Source organism: Arvicanthis niloticus, chromosome 1, assembly GCF_011762505.2.
Source record: "Arvicanthis niloticus isolate mArvNil1 chromosome 1, mArvNil1.pat.X, whole genome shotgun sequence".
NCBI classification, from domain to species: Eukaryota; Metazoa; Chordata; class Mammalia; order Rodentia; family Muridae; genus Arvicanthis; species Arvicanthis niloticus.
In genome coordinates this window covers 30,666,456-30,684,046 of record NC_047658.1, presented here as the reverse complement: position 1 = coordinate 30,684,046, position 17,591 = coordinate 30,666,456, and the positions used below count along the sequence as shown (strand labels likewise).

At 37.2% G+C, this 17,591-nt stretch overlaps 1 protein-coding gene and 1 long non-coding RNA gene across 5 annotated transcripts in view; one reads left to right on the top strand and one right to left on the bottom strand.

The window, feature by feature from the left end:
* The window catches only part of Ube3a (ubiquitin protein ligase E3A), a 70,103-nt gene extending 60,201 nt beyond the window's left edge, over nucleotides 1-9,902 (bottom strand). For 2 of the 4 annotated variants that reach the window (XM_034486042.2, XM_034486063.2), the window contains exon 1: nucleotides 9,758-9,893. The gene's annotated coding sequence lies outside the window, so the exon portion shown is untranslated. Of the gene's footprint in view, nucleotides 1-9,757 lie in introns of all 4 variants that reach the window. The other 2 variants (XM_034486056.2, XM_034486050.2) reach the window with 2 other exon arrangements.
* The window catches only part of LOC117695221 (uncharacterized), a 113,231-nt gene that overhangs the window by 80,815 nt on the left and 14,825 nt on the right, over nucleotides 1-17,591 (top strand). The window lies entirely within an intron of this gene.

The window sequence follows — 17,591 nt, the reverse complement described above, 5'->3', positions numbered from 1 at the left end:
CTGGTCTTGATAATTTGCTTCTCAAGATATTCCACTAGAAATGTTTTCCTGTACTCTACAATTTTTATCCTCTCTTTATCTATAAAGCCTATTTAAAAAAACAAACAAGCAAGCAAACAAAATGACTCTTCCTAATATTTTAGAGCACCCCAAATGAACAATGATAAAAAGACTGAGAATGACAGAGTAATACTAACAATGAGAAAAATCAGAACCTTCACACATTACTAGTAAAATTATTTCAAAAAAATAAATATATATAGCCACTTTGAGAAAAGTTTAAAAATGCCTCTAGTTTTAAATAGTTACCATGTCCCAGCCAACTCACACACCTTGATATATAATCAAGAGAATGCTGTATATTCACAACAAAAGCTGAACACACACACACATAGTATTTTATATATATATATATATATATATATATATATATATATATATATATACACACACACACATACACACACACACACACACAAAATAACAAAAATAACAACCCAAACTGAAAGCATACCAAAGCCCATATACTGATGACTGGACAGATAATCAGCCATAAAAAAATAAATAAATAAAAATTTGAAAAAAGATAGTTTTCAAGGTCCTTGTCAACAAAAACCTTGCACAATTTCTTTTCTTTTACATTTTTTTCTGTAAATTATAAAACACACAGAAAATTGCTTAGCATACAGCAGGCCCTGGATTTCAAATACTAGTACTTAAAAAAAAATTAATTAAATTTGTTAAATTGAAATGTACAGAAAATAAATCATAAAACTCATATTTTACTAACCACTCAGAATTAAAGCAAACATAAAATAAGATGCCATTTGATATCATTATTTAAAAATCTAACTATTCCAAGTACTAGTAAAAAATGCTAGAAACAAAAATGTTCATTCACTGCTGATATAGTATGTGTTGGTAAATCTAATATGTAAAATTTGCCATATCTAATCAAGTTAAAAATATCCTATTCTCTAACAACTTCATTTCTTTAATTTTCTTTAAAGAAAACCTTTTAAGAAGGAAGTATAAAAATGATCTCTATAGCATTACTCATAAGAGCAATATAGGAAGCAATCTAAAATATTCATAAGCAGTGGGATACAATAAGATTAGTTATCTATATACTGTAATACCACAAAGATCTAAATGTGTTAACATACACATCTCAAAAACATAACAGAGAAAACACATAAAATAAAAAAAACACATAAACTGATGGCATGTACGTATGAAACACATCTATAAATTCTTAAGCATGATACTCACTTATGAGCAAAGATCATATTTAAGTACAAAACAAAAGATATTCAAGAACCTCAAGAAACATCTTACATGGGTAAGAAGAGAGGGTATTAGGACTTGGAGGAAGGGATTAAGTTTCCAAAACAAAATCAAAATGAACATCATTTATATTCCTGGATGGTAGATAAGTAGTTATTGGTGTATTATTAAATGTTTTAAGTATTTTATAAAATGTGTTAATAAGCAAACAATCTGAATATACAATGTCTAAGCTGAAAAACAAAACCCTGAGACTATGTAGGATTCCATGACACAATATTCCCAATTTATGAAAAATATCCTAATAAGATGCCTTGTTAAATTCGGCACAGGCACATTAACAATGAAAAGGAGGCTTCAGAAGGTCTTTGTTCATTGTCCAGGCTGATCTAGTACTGCTTAATTCTGCATATCTTTAAATTCTCAAACCTGGAGAATTATGCATTATCATACATATATCCTAACCCAGACTTGAACAATCTAGAAAGAAGTAGTTCATTCATTCTAGCATTTACAAATGTCTGTATCTGCAGAAGGGAAGAGGACGAAGGGGAGAGAGAACAGTGAGAATGAAAAGAATTGGGAGCCAAGAGGGGGGGAAAGAGGGAAAAAAAAGAGAAGGGGAGGGAAAGATAGAAAAAGGGAGCAAACAAAGGATACAGAATACAAAATGTGTATACAAATAAACATTTTTTGTTCTCCCAGACTCTTCAGTATAGGAATAGACATCTGATTTCAATTGGTTATCTGCATATTCTACTACAAAAAATGTATGTTTTTAAGTTCACCTCTTCCCTGTGTTTTATTTAACTCAAAAAATAAAGTAAGAGAAATTTTCAGAATGGGGTAAAAAGATCCATACATGGAAAGTTATATCAGACAAGAAAAAAAATCTTTCATTTTCAAAGTAACATGAAACATAATATACCCGCCAGCAATTATACATATATGAAGTACAGATAAAAGACTAATATTAGCTCAGTTCTCCTACTATGCTTAAGGGTCCTTATTTTAAAATGATACAGTCCAATCTGTGGAGGAAAGTGTATTCTCCTTTAAGTTCCTAAACTTTTATTTAAGCTCTTATTGCCATCCACAGCCTACAAACCTGTACAATATGATAGAATCAGTGAGAAACAGTAACAGAGAGGATGGAGAATGGAACAGCATTCAGAAGTAGAGAAATTTCACTTCTTTGAAACTAAGGATTTAGATTTTCTTAGTGCATTTTCTATCAGTAATATGTGATACACAGTTAGCTCACTTCAAAAGTGAGGACAAAAAGCACATTCTCTAATAAGTCTTTATCTGAAATAAGATTTATCTATTAGTACACATAATATACAACAGGTACTCAAAAAACAACATTTTAAATTACCAAACAGAAACACATTTAACAAAGGCAAATATTAATTATCCTTATTTTTTGGCATATTGTATGCTTAGCAACACAGAGGGACATAACAGAAATCTTAAGGGGGAAAATATTAATAAATTAGAAATACTCTACTTCCCTTATGATACACTAGACTTTATTAAAAAAAAAAAAAATAAAAGTGACTATGCATTTCATCTCTTCCTTTCTAAAAGACAGCAGCATGATTCACATCTGATACTATGTAGAGTGATGAAATGTTACTGAGAAGAAATGCTTACAGTGGTATCTACTAAAGAAAACAGGGAATGAGTTTCAGAAAAGATAAGAGTTCAAGGAAATAACAAAATATAAAGTTTGTTCATACTAAATGGTGCATTACGTGGTTGGTTTGTTATATTATCCTGTATATTGTCCATGTCCTCTATATTTAACTAGAGGTATCAGCATTTATTTTACATCCCAGATTATAAAACTAAATGAATTATGGTCGTGGTTTAATCCACAATGGCATCTCTAAGACCACTCTCCCACATCAGAAAGTCCATTAAAAGTTTGAAGTAAATAAATATTTAAAAAAAAAAAAAAAAAAACTTTCTATCACATTAAAACACTGTTCTGAAAAGTACAACACTGACAGTCATGTCACAGCTATGTAATTTATGTGCCAAACTGCTTGCTTTAAATGTCCAGAAGAACATTTTGAATTGAACATGTATGCACTGGACACAAAAAAATAATGGTTCACAACCATAGTCCCAGCACTGGAACAATATAGTCCAAAGAATAAGTAGGTGAAGTCATCTTCAACTACAAAGAAATTAAGACCAGCATGGATTACATGACCCTGTCTATATATATAAAATGCTCCATATTTTTTTTCAAAGCATTTTTTTTTTCAACCTGGGGATGTAGCTCACTGCTAGGTAGGAAGGCCCAGTATTCTATCCGCAACAATGCAAAACTAAAATTGAAAGTGTTTTCTTTTTTTAATGTCTGACTTCTGTCAAATTAATGAGATCTGTGTTATACTGCTCAAATGATGCTGACACGTAAAGAAGACCAACTTCTGAAATGCACTGAGCTGCTAAGAGTAACAATATATTCCACACAAGACAGATAACAAATATGTAAGGAAAATTTTATTCTGCTCATGTACAAAATGTTCAGGACCTACACACTACTTCTCTGGTTTCACTTCAAATAAAGATGCCAGCGTCAGCAAGATTTATATAGGATTCTCTTTCATAAAACTGATGCAATTTCTTAGTGAGGCTCCTAGTCAGATTTGCTGCAACTGACCTGCACGAATAAGCCTAAGTATGGAATATGGCCCCTAAAGCCTGCCCTATAAGTCATTCTTGTAACTGATTCACTTGCAATTCATTTAATTAATAAACAGGTCAAGTAGAGCAAATGACAAGGAATTCAGCTTTGCAAATAACTTATCACTAACAATTAAGAGCTATTTTTCATGTTAAATGTACGATACTTATTTCTAGCTTTTATTGAAGCCATAGAATAAGTGCTTCAGAATTTCAGTGGTTTAGGAAACAAACAACCTAGGCTTATTGAAATGGAGTTATCAAATACTAAACAAATTCATATACTGTAAATGCAGCTGTAAAGGAGATACACACCTGCAATCCCAGCATGCAAAAGAGGTAGAAAGACCAGGAGTTCAAGTTTATTCTTCCAGTCAGTTCCAAGCTAAAATGAACTGAGGAACCTTTGTCTCAAATAAACAAAAATAAAATAAAATATTCCCAGATAATGTTTCTTTATAAGGCTTAGTAGCCATGTTAACAGAAAACAATAAAACCGTATTCCATCATCCTTTCTCCTACAAATTTACTGGGCAAGTTACTTTCTTTATACAGTATCAGTCAACGTTCAAGAAGAATCACATATGCACAGCATTCTTCTGTAACAAGAAGGCAGTACTACTTTAATATGATTAACAAGGCCTTAGAAAGATAAATGGCCTGCTCCTTTTTAGTTCACTCTGGCTCAAGACAGAAGTCAGGAGAGCAACAACTTCTGGCAATAAAAGCAGTGCATTCTTTACTCCATTTCAATAATCCTAATTTTGTTTCCTAAATCACTGAAATTCTGAACCACTTATTTATTCCATGGCTTTAGGTAAAACCTAGAAATAAGTTAATTATTTCTTTTATAAACAGGCCCAGTACTTATAACCTTGCCAAATTCCTATTCAGTTAATTTAGTTGTTATAGACAACTGAAATCAAGAAACTATAACTAGTATTTTGAAATTAAATGAAAACACAATAAATTTGATTTATTATTAAGAAAGAATAAAGTGTTTTCAAGTATTTCAAACATTTCATGTTTGGAAAAAGTTGAGAAAAATAATAATATTTCTACTTAATAAAATTTATTTCACATCTTTTATTCAAAAGAATAAAATCCTGTGCTACCTTATACTCTTTTATTAATAGTATAAAAATACATAATTCCATAAAAGTGAATTGATAATTGCAAAATAAGTGTAGCTATTCTTCTGAACAAATAGGGCTGAATATCTACCAATAAAATAGAACCTTGACCTAGGAGCCAGAGACTCCAGATTAATTCTGGCTTTAGATGAACTTAAGAAAACCATTTTAAAACTTAAATTTCTTCATGTATTAAAAAAAGAATGAATACAGTAGCTGATCTCAAATAGAGGAGTATTTAGTTTTATAACATCTCTGACTCTTATTATTGAAAGTCAGAATGGTAATCACTCTCCAAAAAAATGAGTCTCCAAACAGGCTGAGTGGTATACCAGACTAATCCTATTTTATTTTATATATACCACACGTGCATGTGTACTATAAATAGGATATTGATGGGCTGCAGGACAGACATGAACACATATACTTGGATTGTTACCATTACTCCCAAAAACGGATACCAAAAGTACCCTTTACAATTATAGCTGAGGAGTTAAGGGGTACTAAGTTTATAGAACTGTCCTAAAACCGGAGGAACATGGACAATTAAGCTCTGTAACAGGATATCAAATTAAAAAATAGAAGTGTTATGTACAATAAATAACTAACCTATCAGTTTCCAAATGATAGATATTTTCTTGAGTTTTTTTTAACCCTTATAACCCAGGCCAGCTCACAGAATTCAAAGCAGCATCAGAAATGTTAGCTGATACCAATAACTATTTCAAACATACTCCACAATATGATCTGAATCTTTGCACCCCCCTAAAACTTCTCTAAAAGCCTAAAACCTGAGGTGCTGAAATTACAAGTGGGACTTTTAGGAGGATCTACATTGATGAAAGAGAACCATGTTCTTATTTTAAGACCCTAAGTCTTAATCTTATCACAGGCAGGTGGATCTTTGAGTTGGAGGCCAACTTTGCCTATTTAGCTAGTTTCAGAGGCTAATTAGAGACCCTGTCATAAGAAACGGAAGGGGAGAGGGGAAAAAGACAAAAGAGGGGAAGGGGAGGGAAATGGAGGGAGGGCTGGAGAGATGACTGAAAAGTTAAATTTAGAGCACTTGCTGCTCTTCTAGGACCTGCTTCAACTTCCAGAGCCCACATGAGAACTGTCTGCAATCCCAGTCACAGCAGTACCAACACTCTCTCCTCACCCCAGACACCACACCATGTGTACTCTCATACAAAATCCTCTTAAAACAAACAAAACTAATAAACAGAGACAGTCAGATACACAGAGACACAAGTCAACCCAAACATGGTGGTACAGGCCTGCAATCACAGCTACTATGGAAGAAGGCAGGACTCTGCCTGAGCTAGAGTGAGTACAGAGAACTAAAAAGTGGGAGTGTGCCCTCCCCCAGGCCTGAGAAGGCCTGCAAGTCTCTGCAGGCAGCTACAGTGGAGCAGTTCCTAGAACTTGAGAAGCCCTAGGTTCAGTCCCTAGTCCTCCTAATATTACTCAAATTTACAATGAAAATTAGCTTTGATCTTAAGACTTTTCTCAGTGTCCATAACTGTGACATACATTTCCTTAGAGAGGGCTGGGGTAGTGTAGACCAGTACTTTGGTATTTTATAAATAGGCTGAACAGAACGTAAGACTTCTGGAAAAAGTTTCTGATTAAACAATATAAACACTTGCACTGAGTTCATAATGAGAAAGAAAACAACAGAACAGATTATGGGCTATAAACCTCTATAGACAAGGTGCTATAAGATTTTCAGAAAAACTGGGTAAGGATTTTTATCTTCTAAGATAAAACTGAAAGACTACTAGGCACTTTATAGTCTTTAATTCTCAAAATCTGGGCTATCTTCACCACCCTGTTTATAGATAAAAGCATGTCTTATTGAAAATGAAATCAAGCTTTAACTACAAAGCTATTTACAGGCTGGGTGGTGGTAGCCACAGCTGTAATCCCAGCACTGGGGAGGCAAAAGCAGGTGGATCTTTGTGAGTTTGAGGCCAGCCTGGTCAATACAGCTAGCTCCAGGACACCCCTGGCTACACAAAGAAACCCTGCCTCCAAAAAATTAATAATAATAATTTATATTAATATAAAGTAAAATTAAATTAAAGAAAAAAAGCTTTTTGATTATACACCCTATCACATCTCTGATAACTTTTTCGAGAAGTTCTCCCATCTTAGTCTAGGCTGGCCTAGACCTTGCCAGAGTCCTTCCTCAGCCTCTCAACTGTTGGGTCTACAGATGTTAGACATCATGCCTAACATAACATTATCTTCATTGTTATCAGTAAGAAAGAAAAAAAAACTGTCAAAACCAAAACTCTATTATCCTAAACCTTTATGAAGAGAACATCAAAGACTTTAAAGACTATTTTTATATGACCCTCTGCTCTGGCACATGTTCTTCATATTTGAAAGTACTTAAAAGACCACCTCTTAAAACTCATCTCCAGTTACAAAAATCAGAACACTGATGTTTTTAATACCTACATATACATGTAATATAAATCCATTAACAGTAATGTTATCATTAATAGCGAACATAAACCTAAATAGAATGAATGATAATTTTTGAAAGGACATTTGAAAAGATCATCTTAAGCTCTTGAACAGAAAAAAATAGCTATGGCCAATTAAAAATTGAGAGAAACAATTATTACAGCAATTATTTAAGGAAAACAGATTAACATAAATGTTTAAGAAATAAAATTGAATAAAATGTATATGTCAGAGACATTATAGATACCTAATGGATGCAATGTTAAAAAGCTAATCAAATAGAATGAGTTTTGTCTCAGGTAGAAATCACATTTTCTATTTAAAGTCATAAAAAGGGCAAATAGCCAGTCCTGGTGGTATACATTTTTAATCACAGAACCTTGGAGACAAAGCCAAGAGAGTAACAGCAGTATACCATAAGACCCTTTCTCAAAAAAAAAAAAAAAAAGAAAAAAAGAAAAAGAAAAAAGAAAAGGTGGTGGGGGGGGTGATAGTGGTTATTTCAGGGATAAAAAAAGCCACCTACAAAACCTGCATGCAAAAGGAATTTTCTAAACTCAAAATTTACGATCCTCAGGTATAAGAGGAGCAACATCCAAAGAAGTATGTGTACACCACTCCACAATACACCAATGCAAGATAAATATTGACACAAATATTTCAAAGCTTACATTCTGATTTTGAAAACCAAGCTACGTCATCTCACCTTTATTATCTGCTTTATTATTTCTTAAAATATAGACTGCAAATTGTTGAAGTTCTCATTTTTATTACAGATTTTTATACATAGCTTTTTTGTAATGCTAATTACTTATGGATTTACAGTCATCCTTAGGCTTATCAACAATACAGATGCACTATTCATTTCCTTAAAAGTAGAGTAAGCAGATTCTATTTAAATGGAGAATTTAATACTAAAATAGTTTCTGTCATACAAAACAAGACAAAATTTTCCTTTTATCTCTCCTAAATTCTAAATGTACATGATTTACCAAAAAGATAAGTAAGAGTAGTCACTAATCTGAGGTGGGGGGGGGGGGGGGGGGGGAAAGGCTTGTCATGTCACTTCTCCAATTTATTCAACATTTACTGGGTCTTTAATATTTAGCTTTTTAACAGCTGTATTTCTTAAAGTTCAGGCCATCTTTATTTCAAACGCACTTCCCTTTCCAAAATATTTTAACATAATCTGCTGCTTCCCCGAAAACCACGGGTTATATGAATACCCTTCGGGACGTAAGATAATAGTGGATCACACATCCCATATACTACTTAGTTAACATTTGCAACAGTACACTAGCTACTTAATACAATCCCAAGGAGATAGTGTACTGTTCTATTTTAGCATGCTCAAAAGACATAAAAAAAAAAAAAAATGACGTAAAATTGTCTTTACAGGATTGTAGGGCTGAAAAGGTCTTATTAAAATTATATTTTCTATTTTTAAGGCTAACGCAATTACAGCACATTCAACTCTGATTCTTCCAACAAAAAGCCTCCGCATCAAAATGGGGAAAACGTCCTTTTCATTTTCTCAACTGAAAAGGGGGAGGGGAGAAGAGAAGGAGGCCAACTGCTTACAGGTTTGCATTTAAAATTAACATAGCAGTTTCTGAGAAATCCAGTAACTCACATTCAACTACTGAATCCTACCAGAAGCAGCACACGAATAAAACCAGACCGCAATCCTTGGGCTTGAGGTGCCGCTTCATCCGTCTTCCTCCCAATCCACCCCCAATACCCCAACCCACTAAGCAAACATCTAAATATGTCTTCCCCACCAGAGCGCCCCTTTGGAGGAAAAGGCCTGCCTTTCGCAGCCTGAAGCCACGGCTGGCTCTCCGATCCCTGCTTTGCTGAGGCCCCAATCTCGACGCCTTGCACGTCCGCCCCACCCCGGGCCCACTCGGGTCCCCGCGGGTGACAAAACCCTCCCTCCTGCGCTCAGCCAGCACTGACAGTTAAGGCTGCAGCAGCGGCAGCCACCGGGGCCTAGTCCTGGCACCGGCCCCTCCAGACCACGCGCCCCAAGCACTCGCTCACGGAGGCGGGTGAGGGCCCGGGCGCCTACCCTGTCAGCTCTGCCAGGAGGGTGACGAGGGGACCGGCGGTACAGACCAGAGGGAGAGCGCCGGGCAGGCCGCGGCCGCAGCAGCACTGACCTGTCCTCGCCCCCGCGCGTGGGCTGCGGCCCTCCCAGCTGCGGCCGCCTCACTGGTCCTTGTTGCCCTCGTCCACCGCCGCCGCCCGCCACCGCCTCGTTCCCTTTCGCTGGCGCCACCGCCGGGTCTCATGCGGGACCCGCGCTTCCCTTCAGGAAACCGAGGCCAGACGCCTGGACAACCGTGCAGTCGGTGCTGAACGGCTGCTGCTGCGATCTATCCACAGTGGGGGGCGAGGGCGGCGAGCAACTCCGAAGAGAAGCGGAAGGAGGCGCCACCGTCCGCGACAGGTCGACAGAGGAGAGGCGTGATGAGGCAGTGAAAAGCTGCGTGGCCGGGTGCGCGAGCGAGCGAGCGAGCGCAGGAGGGGCGGCGGCGAGGTGCTGGCGAAGACGAGAGGCCCTGTCGTCTCCTGTAGTCACCCAGAGAGAAGAGCCACCATCTTGGGAGAAACACGGATCTCGCGGACGCAGCCCTAGACGAGATGACTAGGTGGGCGGACCGAGTATCCCGACAGGCAGCGCGCGCCACCCTGCCAGGAGAGGGCTTCAATTCGGGAGGCGGGACGCGGGGCGGGGTCGCGCGTGCGTGGGATGGCGACGGGCTCTGCCCCGCCCGGATCGCAGCTCTGTAGGGCCCTCCCCTAGTTCGCATTCGCCAGCGGCGCGGGGACCTTTGGGAAGGGGAGATGGCCTTGGGCTGGGTGGAAGCTGGCCAGCACCGTCGCCATCTTGAGACAGGGCTGAGAGAGTCTTGGTGTTTTTAGCCTCTGCTCCTTTTACCCAATCTATAGACCAGTATGCTTCGGTGTATTCGGGAGAGCGAACAGGACTAGCCAGCCGAGGAAAGCCTCGGAGTCAGAGGGACGAATAGACTGAGAGGGTGTAGCCTACAGGCGGCACGAGGGGGCGTGTGTAAGTGTTTAGTTGCTAGGGCTGACCCCTACGACTTTTCATTCGAACCGTCTTTGTAAACGTTGCAGGGGTTACCGAGAGTGGGCAGCCTTTCAGCAAACAAGCTTAGGCCTCTGCCACAGCATGAAATGTCACTGGTTTACCAGACTAGTAGGTAAACGCCCAGCCCCTCCAGTGTTGTCTTCCAGTTGATAGACTCAACTGAGAAGTAACAACAGCCTTGCTTGATCCCACGTGGATAGAAGCTAATTTTGATGTACAGAACACCTGAACCCTGTTAGAGCCATGTGACTTGTTGGTACCAGAGTGACGGTTTACTTAGCTTTGTTGTTAATGGTTTTGACACTCGACACTAAATTATTATAAAGACTGGATGACAAGTTATTTTCTGGCTTGCAACTTTGTAAGCCTTAATCATCTAGTGCTCAAAATGTAACAATCACATGTAGCAATGTGCTTTTCTGTTTCTTACAGCTCCAATAAATGTGTGCGTATGTATGTATGTGTGTGTATGTATGTGTGTATGTATGTGTGTATGTATGTATGTGTATATATGTGTGTATGTGTGTGTGTGTATATATACCAGATCTCCCCACAATAAACAGCTATTTTTATTACTGTTTTGTTTTTTCAAGTTAGAACTTTTCTGTGAAGCCCTATCCTGGGACCCACTCTGTAGACCAAGCTGGCCTTGAATTCAGAGATTCACTTGCCTCTGCTTTCTGAATGCTGGGATTAAAGGCTTGCTATTTTTTAAAACTAAAAAATAAGCAGGGAATGGGGGGAGGAATAAACTATTACAGGATAAATAATAAGTGCAAGTGTTATGTCAGATTTCAAGATATTTTAAATTGTTTCTATTTTTTTTTCATCTCTACCTCCATTAAAAATCCTCATTTGGAATGCCACTGTATTATATGAAAAGAGCCAGTAACAAGTATAAACCTTTAAAAAGTTATCTTTGCAAATTATTAACTTACAAAACCAAAAATAAAGATCATTAGACTTAGAAAAGTGAACTGCATATATTATTGCAGCATGTGAAGTTGCTTTCAGCTATCCACTCCTAAACAGAAGTTCTCTGAAAATGAAAGGTAATTTTCTAGTAATGTGAATTATCAAAATATAGCCAACATCCCAGAGTTTTAAGAACTTAAAAATTTAAAGGAAATAGATATTCAAATGCCCATCAACTTCTATATGGAAATCATGGAGAATTTCAATTTCTCTTAACAATCTAAAGAAATTATTTACTTAATGTTCAATATGTATCCTTATATAGGTCTCTGATATTCAAGACTGCATGTATTTTGATTTAACATTTATAAAATTTAGAAACATTATTGATAGACATGAAGGTGCTTGCCTGAAACCCACATAGGCAAGGAAATCTAAAGTTCTATGGTAGGCCTCACTATAAAGAGAAACTATTGCAAAGAGAAGTGGAGAAATTAATGTTTATGCTAAAAATTATTACCATGAATGATTCCTGACAACATATTTGCATACTTTTCATGAAAAGTATTTTTTCCATTATCAGGCTTGTAGTTTTGGTGTTCAGACATGTTTTCTAAGAAAAGCTTCTTGGTATGTAGGTGTGCAATAAAGTCTAAGTGAGATTCAATAGTTTGAAATATTTTCTCATTTCAAATGTAAAAGAACCATGTAACTGTATAAGCATATTCATGTTAAAACAAGCTTAGTGTCTACAATTTACTCAGAACAACCTGGGCCTTGTGAAACAATAGAAGATAATCTCCGTACATATCGTTAGTTAATCAGTTCCAGAGGAAATCATGCCTGTAAAAGTTTTTAGAGCAGTTGAGGACTTGTGTGGTTTTCAGGGTGTCAACTAATATTTATCTGCTACTCCTGTGGAAGAATAAAATCATCAAGAAATGGTATAAAACCCCAACACACACACACACACACACACACACAAATGGTCAGGGGAAAATTTCCTGAACAAAACACCAATGGCTTAGGCTCTAAGATCAAATATTGACAAATGGAATCTCAAAAAATTGAAAAGCTTCATAAGGCAAAAGATATGTTTAACAAGACAGCATGGCAACCTACACATTGGGAAAAGATGTTTACCAAGCCTATATCCGATAGAGGGCTAATATCCAATATATACAAAGAACTAAAGAAGTTAAACTCCAGACAACCAAATAACCATGTATAAAAATGGGGTACGAAGCTAAACAAAGAATTCTCAACTAAAGAATATCGAATGGCCAAGAAGCACCTAAAGAAATGTTCAACATTCTTAGTAATTAGAGAAATGCAAATCAAAGTGACCCTGAGATTCCACCTCACACCACTCAGAATGGCTAAGATCAAAAACTCAGGTGATAACAGATGTTGACAAGGATATGGAGAAAGAGGAACACTCCTCCCTTCTCTGTTGCTGGATTGCAAACTAGTACAACCACTCTGGAAATCAGTCTGGCAGTTTCTCAGAAAATTGGAAATAGTTCTACCTGAGGACTCAGCTATTCCACTCCTGGGCATATACCCAGAAGATGCTCCAACATATAACAAGGACATATGATCCACTATGTTCATAGCAGCATTATTTATAATAACCAGAAGCTGGAAACAACCCAGATGTCCCTCAACAAAGGAGTGGATACAAAAAAAAAAAAAAATGTGGTTCATTTACACAATGGAGTACTATTCAGCTATTAAAAATAATGATTTTATGAAATTTGCAGGCAAATGGATGAAACTAGAAAATATCATGCTGAGTGAGGTAACCCAATCACAAAAGAACGAACATGAATGATATGTACTCACTGATAAGTGGATATTAGCCCAAAATCTAAGAATACCCACAATAGAACTCTCAGACTATATGAAGTTCAAGAAGGAAGACCAAAGTGTGGATGCTTCAGTTCTACTTAGAAGGGGGAACAAAATAATTACAGGAGATAGAGGAAGGGAGGGACCTGGGAGGAAGAGAGGAGGAAGAGGGAAAGGGGGCCAGGATCAGGTGTGGGAGGAGACTAGGAAAAAGTACAGAGGGTCAGGAAATAGAATGGAGATATGTAGCAGTGGGGAGTGGGAAATTGGGGTTAGCCACTAGAAAATCCAAAATACCAGGGATGCAAGAGATTCCCAGGACCCAGTGGGGTTGAGATTAGCTGAAATACCTAACAAAGAAGAGAGAGATCTTGTAGAGACCATATCTAGTGGATAGGCACAGCCCCCAGTTGAGGAGTAGGGCCACTCACCCATCTCAAAAATTTTAACCCAAAATTGTTCCTGTCTAAAGGAAATGCAGGGACAAAGAGTGAAGCAGAAACTGAAGGAAAGGCCATGCAGAGACCTCCTACCTAAGGATCCATCCCATCTGCAGACACCAAACCTAGACACTATAACTGATGCTAAGAAGCACTTCCTAACAGGAGCCTGGTATAGCTCTGCCAGAGCCTTACCAATACAGATACAGATGCTTGCAGCCAACCATTGGACTCAGGGACCCCAATGAATGAATTAGGTTAAGGACTGAAGGAGCTGAAGGGAATTATAACCCCATAGAAAGAACAACAGTATCAACTAACCTGACCACCCACAGCTCCCAAGGACTAAACCACCAACCAAAGAGTACACATAAAGGGACCCATAGCTCCAGCTACATATGTAGCAGAGGATGGCCTTATCTGGCATCAACAAGAGGGGAGGCACTTGGTCCTGTGGAGGTTAGATGCCCCAGAATTGAGGGATGCTAGGGCCATGAGGCAGAAGAGGATGGGTGGGTGGGTGGAGGGGGAACACACTCATAGAGGTAGGGGGAGGGAGGAGAGGATGGGGTGTTTGCAGAGGGGAAACTGAGAAGGGAGACAACATTTGAAATGTAAATAAATAAAAAACAAAAAAGGTAACACATATTTTGGTGTTGATCACACACAGCCTTTTGGTTTCTGTTTGTTTGTTTTTCATGATCACATTTTTTTTGTAACAGTAGTTATTCACCATGGGTTTCTAATATGAACATAAAGTCTGAGAACAAGACCTATTTGACATAGACCTTTCCTTTCACATCTATCTTCCTATATGCCACATAAAACTATTGCTTAAGCAGTACTTAAGTATTTGCAGTTACTTAGAGGCCTTAAGCATGTATTTTCTTCCTTTTTCTAGACAAGTCCAAGAAACTCTCTAACAGCTTTTCTGATCATCCCAAGACTCATTGTTTCTGCCTCTGCAGTATTTTTTTCTATCCTGCCACTTGTCACATGTTGTTTATGTATGACTGACTTTCTCTCTCTACACTTTTTGAGAGAGGAGTGTTCTTGGCTTTTCCTCTTCCCTCATATTACCACCTATCTAAAACTGAGCAACTCCTCAAAAAATGGATAATTTAATCAGCCTTTGTTAATGTGAAAATAGTTAAGAACTATGGTCAGTGTGTCTATGGGAATTCTCCTTTACTTAGACAATGTAATATAGTAGTTGGTTTGTGTCATTATTCTATTCAGATTATGTAAAACTATACAACATACAGGTCTGCTTATACAATTCAATGGGGACAGAAAAATCAGGTAATTTACCTAAGAAATCTGAATTTCAAAAATTAAATGAGTAGTAATAAAATATTTTAGAAGCTTATTGTATGGTATCTCAACTTCAGGTTCTGATCATAATAGTCTATAAAGTCCTCTTAAACTCATGACTCATTCAACAGTAATCCTACTAACTATACAAATAGCCAAGAATGCACAAGAAGTTTGGAAGGTCATAGTAAGATGACTTGTGGAGGTAAAGACCCTTGCTACCAAGCCTGGAGACCTAAGTTTCAATGCCTGAAATCCACATGGTAGAAGGAGAGAACCCAATTACAAAAATGACTGATGTACAGATATGCCATGGCATGAATGTTCGTGTGTATATACACTCAAATTCATACAAAAATGTTTTTTAAACTTACTTGAGCAAAAGCCTACAAATTCTATCAAACTGTGTATTGACGTTGGTCATTTTAATCTTTTTGTACTTGTGTTAAATCATCTGAGAAATAGGTGGAAAAGAGAAGTATTTGACTAAACACCACATCCTCCCCTCCTCTTCTTCCTCCTGCTGCTGCTGCCTCCAATAATACTACTATAATGATAATCTGAACTGTTCTAAATAAAGTAGTTTCATTCAAATCAATTAACGATTCACACTGCATCCGTATGTTTAATATCTTAATACATTTATTGGTTCTGGGCTCTTAAGTTTTTAATCCAAATACATTGATTAAATAAAATTTTAGTATTAAAGATGGTACACTTACTGTGTTTCTTCAAGCTTGCAAGAATATTTCTAGGGGCTGGAGAGATGGCTTAGTGGTTAAGAGCACTAACTGCTGTTCCAGAGATCCTGAGTCAAGAGGTCAATTCCTAGCAACCATATGGTGGCTTACAACCATTTGTAATGAAATCTGATGCCCTGTTCTGATTTGACTGAAGAGAGCAACAGTGTACGTGTATACATAAAATAAATAAATAAATCTTTAAAAAGAAGACATCTGGTTAATCAATAATTATGAATATTATATGTAATTTAAAGGTAATATTTAAATTTTAACTCTTACTTAACACTGATATATGAAGAATACAAAACTCTATTGCTGAAATGATCTTTACTCTGTTACCATTGCTGCAGAACTGTTATTAAAGCTTACTTTTTTGCTTTGTAGTATTAATCTAGCCTATTAGCATACAAAGACCAAGCATTTTAACTGTAGTAAAACAAATATCATGAATAGCAATGTATTTCCTGTTGCTTTTATTTATTTTTTAGCATACGAATCACATCTATATAAATTTGAGTAGTTAACAGCAAGTTTCTGAAGTAGTAATGTGTTATGTGTATCTTTTCCTACCCGGTCTAAGGTCCTAGAACAGGACATGCTACCAGCCCCAACCCAGTTTGCTTTGAGTCCATGGATAAAAGACACACACACACACACACACACACAGAGAGAGAGAGAGAGAGAGAGAGAGAGAGAGAGAGAGAGAGAGAGAGAGAGAGAGAGAGAGAGAGAGAGAGAGAGAGAGAGAGAGAGAGTTCAACTCACCTTCTGACACAATTGCTGGGCAACAGACTTGGCAAGTATACATTTTTTATAGTAGCAAATTGAATTTATAGTAAGAGGTGAGCAAGTGGCCCATGTTTCACAACATAAAATCTAATAAAATTACAATTTAAACAAAGGAGTGTGTGTGTGTGTGTGTGTGTGTGTGTGTGTGTGTGTGTGTGTGTGTATACACGCGCACATGCACATGCTTGTATTTTTGTTGTGATTTTTTTTTTCTTCTTAAGGTAAAATAGTGTTAACTGGATTTCTGTTCTGGTAATACAGTTGATTGAACTGGGATCTCATTCACACTAGACCAAGGGCTCTACCACTGGACCATAGTGCAAGAATCATTGGATGTTTTCTTAATCATACAATAATACACATTTTCCCATCCTATGCAGTTCAGATATTAGCATATGAGACACACACACACCCATAGCCAGCCTGGATCTAGAAATGATATTGGCATGCAGTGCAGGCTGAGATCCAGGTTGCCAAAGCAGGCAGTATGTAAGCATGAAAGAGGAAACCACACTGTTTATACGTACCTCAGTCTAGATCTAGCTCTCAGTATTACAGGCTTTAAAATCTGTTTAAATCCAGCCCATCAACAAATTCCGTGTTTCTGTAGCTCTTCGGTTGGATCTCGGCTCTACATCTTTAACCAGTCATGGTTCTCGATAATGATTTCCATCTGTAGTAAAGAGAAGTCTCTTTAATTAAGGATGAAGAAAGATATAATTGTAAAAATAAGATATTTAGAATTATAGTTAAGAATTGTGCTAATTTAGTAAAATAGCAGTTGTAAGCTCTGCTCCTAGGTCCATAACTTCACTAATCTTGGATA